The sequence below is a fragment of the Crocuta crocuta genome, unplaced genomic scaffold, assembly GCF_008692635.1.
Source record: "Crocuta crocuta isolate KB4526 unplaced genomic scaffold, BGI_CrCroc_1.0 scaffold28, whole genome shotgun sequence".
In the NCBI taxonomy this organism is placed as follows: domain Eukaryota; kingdom Metazoa; phylum Chordata; class Mammalia; order Carnivora; family Hyaenidae; genus Crocuta; species Crocuta crocuta.
In genome coordinates this window covers 518227-526889 of record NW_027533256.1, presented here as the reverse complement: position 1 = coordinate 526889, position 8663 = coordinate 518227, and the positions used below count along the sequence as shown (strand labels likewise).

The following is an 8663-nucleotide window of genomic DNA, read 5'->3' as shown; positions in this document are numbered from 1 at the left end:
TTTTTTTTTTTTTTTTTTTTTTTTTTTTTTTTTTTTTTTAACAGCTTTGCTTTCCACTATCTATTCCTATCTTGGCATTGTTTTCATTCATTCACCAAATAGCCATTGAGTACCAACCATGTGTCAGACATTCTTCTAGGTACTGGGTGAACAAGATATTTATTGGCTTATGCAATTGAAAGGCACAAGATTAGGATTCATGTAGGCTCAACAGTAACACCCCTGGAGCTGACATCCTGTGGGAGCTGACTTTGTGGGTTGAGTTTCTGGGGACCCTTTCCTGGACAGGCCTCAGGTCCTTCTTGAATGAGTATTTCATCTGGTAATGAATGAGGCCACCCAGGCTCACACACACTTGTTCCTGGAGTTGGAGCTACCCTCTAAGGTTTCATAATGAGAACACGCTTTTTTTAGGGGAGCAGGTGTGTGGTAGATTCTGGACTCCCACGCGGCTGTCTTCTGATTATTCCTGGAGAACTGCACCTCTCTGATCTGGTTTGGCTGAGGCTGTTTTTGTCACCCCCACAGGGCTGTGTTGTTTGTTCCTAGAGCAGAGAGACATCTGTCATCCTCACTGAGCCTTGACAGATGCCACAGTCAAATAAGCAGCACCCGTTTAAACACACACACAGCAGCAGCGGCTCTGTCATTGCTGCCCTGGCTCAGACTCCGCACCTCATTTCCATATCCTTTGGCCTGCCCGTCTTCCTGCTGGGCACAGCTTCCTGCACCTCCCTGGCAGCCTGTGCCCCCACACTGCAGGTAGAGAACGACCAGTACCTGTGCGCATTATGATGCCCAGCAGACTTGAGCAAGAGGGTTTGAGCCGATGAGGTGTGAAGGAGGGTCTCACTGCAGACCTGAAGGTTGTAAGCACCCGCTAGACCGTGAGCATTTCTCAGCCTCTGGATTGGAACAGGGGTTGGATGGTTGATCATGAGCACGATGGGGAAAACAGATAGGACCTCACCTCCTCTGGGATTTGGACAAATCTTCCTTGGAAAATGCCACATGTGGTCCCTGTTAGCTTCAGGAGTGAGAGGTTGGGGAAGTAGTATGGGGACAAACCAATAATGAGGCTTTCTCCTAAGATCAAGGGGGATCTTGATCTTATAATATCCGTATTGTAAGAGAGAGAAGGCTCAACCAAGGATGGCTTCTAAAGCGAGACCCAGAGAGATGAGGGAAGGCTGGGGGTGGTGGGACGAGAAGCCAAGGAAGAGCCAGGCATGAAGTCTGTGTAGTTGTAGGAAAGCTTTGCACGTATTTTACCAGGATGTAGAACATTTCTCCTCTCTTACTTTATAAAATCACCCTAGCTTTTGATAATTTATCACTCCCTCCCTGAGGGTCCCAGCAGTGTAATCCTGAAAGGTTTGTGGATGTGTTTTGGAGAAGGCTGTGTTAAGAAGTGTAGAGGTGGTAGGGGATAAACTCCTCCTCGGCAGGCTCCTGCAGGGAGAGGGTGGCCTGGTGAAGGATGCTGGAGGGCCAGGACCCTGGGGCCCATAGACAACAGGTGAGCCCAGCAGTGTCCTGGGGACAAGGGGACAATCAGTTGTTAGGTTCTAAGCAGTGTCTTGGTGCCATGTCCCAGATGGGAGCGTAGGGAGATATCAGCCTCTAGATACCATCCTGCTTTGTGGTTGGGCTTGGGAAAGTGGAGGCAGGAGACTGTTCAGTGTATTTAACCAGATCTACTAGAGATAAGCCAGTAAGATAAGTACTACTCTTTACTATGTATGCTTATAATAGACCACTAGCTGAAAAAGACTGGTCTAGTCTTGCCTGGAAGCTTCCCGAAAGGACTTCCACTAGTGCAGCCCCAGCTAAACTCGAGGTGTGAGGCTCTGGGTGCTGGAGAATCAGACGGCAGAAGACCAGGTCTGGGGCCACCAGCTGGGCTACAGAGAGTCCTGGGGGTGGTTCTCAGTGGACCCTCACTGCTCCTCCTTAAATCTCCCTCTTTGAAAAAGCAATTCTTGTTTTTTTTCTGACTGTGACTCAGTTGGTTAAGTGCCCGATTCTGTCTTTTTTTATATTTTTTTAATGTTTATTTATTTTTGAGACACAGATAGAGCATGAGCAGGGGAGGGGCAGAGAGAGGGAGACACAGAATCTGAAGCAGTCTCCAGGCTCCAAGCGGTCAGCACAGAGCCTGATGCAGGACTCGAACTCACGAACCGTGAGATCATGACCTGATCCAAAGTTGGACACTTAACTGACTGAGCCACCCAGGCGCCCCAAAGCACCCGATTCTTGATGTCAGCTCAGGTCTTGATCTTGGATTTGTGGGTTCAGGCCCTGCTGGGCATGGAGCCTACTAAAAAGGAAGGAAGGAAGGAAGGAAGGAAGGAAGGAAGGAAGGAAAAAAAGCACTTCTACTTTTATATTGTGCTTGTGTATAAACATTGCATTCAGAGAAAGGCATCAAGAGCTGAAATGTTTCTCTGTGCCCTACATCTGATCATCTGCCAGCTCCCTTGGACTCTGAGCTGATTTTGTGACATGGGGTTCCAGAGACCTCAGCCTATGTCACCTCATCTTGCTTTTTATTTTTAAGCTACTCCTTCTTTCTTAAGCTGACATTTGAAATCTTAGGTTGTTCTTTCAGGATTTCCCCAAGTTACATTTGTGACTGATCCTCTCATGATGTTTTAAGTAATGAAGAGAACCTGACTCCAGCAGTAAAACCAGAGGCCTTTGTCGTAACTGTAGAAGTTTCTGGAATCTATAAAATATTGGTCTAAGAAAGATGAGCTCTTCCCTAACTAAAAACACTACATCTCATGGCAAATTTAATTTTTAAAATAAACCCCACATTCCAATAAAGAGGAAAGCCCTGCTAGATAAACAAGGAACATGTTTGCTCAGAAAATGGCTCTTTATTCAGCTAGGGAGGAACCGGGGGAATAGAGGAAGATACTAAGTGCTGAATAGAATCTAGAGGATCAGATTTGGAAATCAAGGCTAAATTTATCATCTCTCTCTTTCAGTGGGCTCCACCTGGGCAGGACCAAGCAGATTTTCTCCAGATGCTTCTTGTCCTGGTTCTAGAACCCCCAGAAGATGCTGCCAGAAGGACTGTCCCAAAGTCCATGAGCATCAGGGTGCAAAGCCAGGGCCAGATAGAAAGCCTCACCAGCATAACTGCATGTATCATCCAGGGTTTTTTGTATGCACATGAGAGATCTGGTTCTAGCTGCCTAAGCAAAAAAAAAAAAAAAGTTGGGGGGAGCAGTTTGATGGCTCCAGTAATTGGAAGGCCCAGCGGTTAGGTTTGGCTTCCAAGGTAGCTGACTCCAGGCACTCGAATGATGTCCTGATGTCTCTTGCTCTCACTGTTTCACTCATTTCTCCTTGCGTCTGATACATCTGCTTGCTTCTGTGTGGGTTTTCCACCCAGGAAGGCTTCCTCCTCAAATGCATATCCTATTTGCTTCTTACCTTGAGCTCTCAGTGGAAAAATGACTTCTGTTTTGCATACAGAAGTTCCAGCAGAAGTCCCAGAACCAGCTTCCATTGAAACAAGTTGGTTCACATGTTTGTTCCTGAGCCAGTTGCCACGGTGAGGAAGATGGGTCTGATGCTCTTACTGGGCAAGCCTGGCGGGTACCTGCTCCCGGAGCTAGGAGATGGGGTTGGGGTCCTTCCTGAATCAAATGGATTGAGAGTGAGGGAGTTTTGTTACCAAAGGGGCAACAGATACTAGGCAGATAAAGATAATATATGTGATATGGTTTGGTCAGGCAGATTTGAGGGACCAGCCTGGGGGTGAACCTATGTTTGCCAGCTGATCTTCTTAGGTGATTTCTTCTCCTTTGGTTTCCTATAAAGTACTTCAGTCATTGGAATGGCCCTTTTGCCATCTTGTTCCTTGACATTGAAAGGGTGTACAGAGGCTACTTTACCACCTTGGACCTGCTCTAGAAGGCAAGGCAAAAGCTCTGTGCCCACACTTCTTCCCCAACTTCAGATTTAAGAAATCCTTCCACCCTCTAGGCTTACTATTAATTTTTGGCCATCAATTGAGAGCTGATAGCTATTGGAGATTCAAAAAATCTCTCTCTTTCTCTCTCCCTGCCTTTCTCCCTCCCTCTCCCTGTCTCTCTCTGTCTAACTTTACTCTTGGGACTATTTAATTTTATTAATTGAACAAGGTTTTATTAAATATCTGTATCTATCTGTTATTCAGTACTTACTCTGTACCAGGCAGTTGGATGCTTTATACGTATTATCACATGTTGGCAGGAACCCTGTGAGATATATTATTAGACCTCTTGTACAGGAGAGGAAGCAGGCGCAGGGCATTATGTGACCTGCCAGAGGCCACGTAACCTGAAGTGTATGTGGTTGTGCTGGGTTTAGTGCATATGGGGATGTTTAAGCATGTTCTGTGCCCTTGAACAATATGTAATTGCTGTGTGTTTGCAGTTACGTAAAAGAATGAGTAATATGTTTCAATGGGAATAAATGATACACCAGAAGGAAGTGATTAATTTTCCTTGAGTATAGTCTTGGGGGCAGGAAGGGACATTTGAGCTAGGCCTTCATGAGTGAGTAGGAGTTTCCCATGTGGGTATGGTACAGAGGGAATTTGTTCTTTAGCTGAGTAATACATGAGTTGGTTTTTTTATTTTTTGTGTTTTTTTTGAGATGGAGTTGCCACCTTCAGGAGATGTAATATCACTTTGTACTCTGCCTTCTCATTTTACTGGATGGCCAGAGTGATTCTATTTAGTTCAGATGCTTTCATTTGCAAAGAATAGAAACCCTAACACAAGCTGCTTCAAATAATAAAGGGGGTTTATTGTTTCATCTAATTGAAAAGCACAGATTTAGGGCTTTTTAGAGTGAGGCTTAATCCATTGGCTCATTAATATTGCCAGAGGTCTGGTTTCTTTCTATCTCTCTCTCTTATGTCTTAGGCAATGGTCTTATCATTCAAGGGTGGCTCCTTTTAGGGTGTTAAGATGGCTGACAGAGCTCCTTTGTCATGCTCATCAGGAAGGAAAGGTGGCTTTATCTTAGCATTCTCAGCCCAAAACCTGAGGCACTCTGAGTGGACTGGTCACATGCCCAATCTTGAACCAATCATTGTTGCCAAGGGACTTTGATGGCATTAGTTTCTCTGGAAACACATAAATCCCCTAATAGAATTTTGGGGACTGATGGAAGGAGGAAGTAGACAATGGATGCTGGGAAGGCATTAAAGAAATGTTCACCACAGCCTTTAAGTTTGTATATTCCTTCTCTCTTGAGTAGTTAAGGTGGCTTATACCTACTACATAGCCTTTGATGCTCAGTCTGGGGTACCTCACCTCCAAGCTTGACCTTGGGTAATCCAGCCATTGAACCCTTTTTCTTCATATTGTCTCTTCCTAGTTTGCCTCCTGGGCCAACTTGCTTTGACTTTGTCTGAGAACACCCAGAACACCCACTGTCTAATAGTACACGGTAAATTTTTGTGGACAGATCAGAATTATCTGGACACAATGACAATGTACCACACAGGATGGTCTAGAACTTGATAGAGGCTAATCTATTAGGACTTTTACAGAGCTCCTTTCTCCAAAGAGGGTAAAATATCTGACACAGGGCGCCTGGGTGGCACAGTTAAGCATCCAACTCTTGATTTCAGCTCAAATCATGATCTCACTGTTGGTGAGACTGAGCCCCACATTGGGCTCTGTGCAGACCGTGCAGACCTGATCCATCCTGTTGGGATTCTTTCCCTCTCTTTCTCTCTCTGCCCCTCCCCTGCTCACACACACACACACTCTCTCTCTCTCTCTCTCTCTCTCTCTCTCAAAATAAATAAATAAGCTCAAAAAAATTTGACACAGTTTTTTCTAAAACTCTGAGAGGATGAAATATATAAGGCCATTATTACCCAGAGCTGGTCAATGGTATGTGGATTCTAACAGTGGCAGGAGGGCTCTAGAAAAGGCCGACTAGTTGGAAGTGGGTTTCAAATTCTGATGCTGTCACTTTTGAAGAGGCAATGTGTCATGAGGATGAAGAATACAGACTATAGTCAGACTGTCTTGAGCCTAAATCCTGGCTTTTACAAGCCAGGATTTTGTTTACAAGCTGTGCCTGGGTTCCTGTCTCAGCTTTCTCATTTATTAGACCTGGATCAGGAAACAGTCACCACGTTCTAATCTTTCATCCAGAGGATTGTTTTCTGATGCTTCATCTCGTCAATCTGACCTTCCAATTTAGTTGGGAGTGTGATGACTGTCGCTTTATGTCTGTGGTCTCAGTGCATCATCAGTAAAATATGGATACAAATAAAAGTGGCATGCTAGGGTTGTTGTGAGGATTAAGTGAGTTAATAGATGGTAAGCAATTGACACGGCATCTTGTAAGCACTAACCATATGGACAATTAGATATATCTTGTAGGGTTGCTCTGAGCCCTAGAGGCATTGCATATATGCTCTCTGGTGTATTGCAGACACCTGATAAATGTTAGCTATTATTAATGATAATTATTTTGATCGAGCTGCTTAATAATAACGTGAGTCATCTGAGTAGAGCTGTATCGTTGCTGGAGTGCTTGCTGCCAGCATTGTCCCCCCTGGACCTCACATCTACTCAGTGATGGGGCCCCTTCTTCTGGCCAGTGGGTCTCAGAGGAGGGTTCAGTGTCTTCCCAGGGTATCCTGGCCAGGTGGTCACTATCAGGATGAGGACAGGACCCGTCGTGAGGAGCTTCCTTGTCCAGGGCTCCTCCTACACCCCCTCTCCCTCCATCCTGGAGGCTTCCACGCCATTTGTCACAGCCTCTTTTGAAATGCATGCGGTTCTCATCAGTAATATCCTGATTGCCCCATTAATCTCCTTTAAGCTTCATGAAAAATACAAAGGGCTGGATCAGGAAATAGTCACCAAGTTCTAATTCTGCATTCAGGGGATTGTTTTCCGTGGACGTGAAGAGACTGATGTTTCCCATTTGGCAGGTGGATTTCCAACAAAGTCGGGGAGAACTGTCACCTTCTAAATTATCAACCAGTTTACAAGGTTGCATCTATATTTTGCCTCTAATGTGTCTGTACTTTTTGCTGTGTCTCTATCTGCATGTGCTCTTCTTCCTAATGGATGTTTTACTATACGCCCAGAGGGAGTGCTAAGGAAATTTCTTTTGATAAGACCTTAGAGAAGCAAGAAGCCTGGAACTTCCACTCCCCCCAATGGTACATATTCCTTAGCCCCTGACCATAGAGCATTGTTCATTATGGAAGGAGAAGTGTTTGTTTGGTTAAAATGTGCTCACACACACACACATTACACACACACACACACACACACGTTATACACATACACACACAGGCACACATACACACACAGACATGGACACACACATATAACACATACATACATATTATATGCACACACATACTTAGACACACATACATACATGGGCACACATAGCACACACAAAGACACACACATAATATACACACATATACACATTATACAGACATTCCTGTATACACAGGCACACATACACACACAGACACAGACACCCAAAAACACACACACATTCCAAGGTCCTGAATTATATATCCATTAGCTGTTTACTGTGGTAGCCACTTGCCATATGTGGCTTTTTAAATTTAAATGAAGTGACAAGTTTAGCTCTTCCATCTCATTTCAAGTGCTCCGTCACCACATCTGGTGAGTGGCTACTGTATTGGACAGCATTTCCATTCGTGCAGAAAGTTGTGCTAGATAGCATTTGGTGTAAAGGAGAAAAGGAGAGGGGACTCTCACATAAGTGTTAGCATAGTGACATAGTATCCCAGACCTACAAATATTAAAGTATTCCTCTTTTTTCACTCTCTGTGTATATTTCTCTTGTGATTCCAAGGACACTTAAAACCAGGAGAAATAAGAGACTATATTGTTCTTTGATCTAACACATTCAGTGAAAGCATTCATTGACAATTGGATTATTTTAATCTTATAGAGAAGTACAAATGCCTATTTTGTTACTTCATGTGAATAATGAATTTGGGCAGCGCTTTATGTATGTTTCATTCCTTTGGTGACCAACAAGGGGGTGGTCAATGTAGTATCTTGTTTGTCTTGGAGAGAGTGAGGTTCAGGAAGACTGTTTTCGAACATTGCTTGGCATGTCTCGCACTGGTCCAAGACTTTTAAATACTCCTGTTCAATTTGAACTTTAACATTTCTGGCTGTGAACTACTCTGGGGGGCAAATCCACTTAGAAACAGTCAAGCCTACTCGTTTGTCTCCAGACACCAGACAGCAGAGATGACTGCAAAAACACACTTGCTTTTGATAATATCAGGATGGCGTCTCCTGTTGTTTTGTTGTTAAATATCAGTAGGTTACCTAGTAGTACCATCCAAAGAGATGAGCGTCACTGCATGAATATTGCAAAAAGTCTTATGCAGGCTGCCAGACCTACTTTTGAGAATGACTTATTTAATCAGCTTTTAGAGTTTAATTCACATACCGGACAAGGGTTTGAGTCCTTCAGTCCTTCTGGGCAGGGAAGAAAAGCATAGAGTGGCCACTGGCTGTCTGAGCTAACAGGAAAGCACGGAGAGGCTGCCCCCAAGATCTGAGGTCTGATTGACAGAGCATGTGCAGGAAGGGGCTGATGTGCCTGCCTGAGATGGGCTTAACCAG

General features: G+C 44.4%; 1 protein-coding gene across 4 annotated transcripts in view; it reads left to right on the top strand.

Annotated features, from left to right (window-relative positions):
• KCNMA1 (potassium calcium-activated channel subfamily M alpha 1) overlaps positions 1 to 8663 on the top strand; it is a 738944-nt gene that overhangs the window by 261478 nt on the left and 468803 nt on the right. The window lies entirely within an intron of this gene.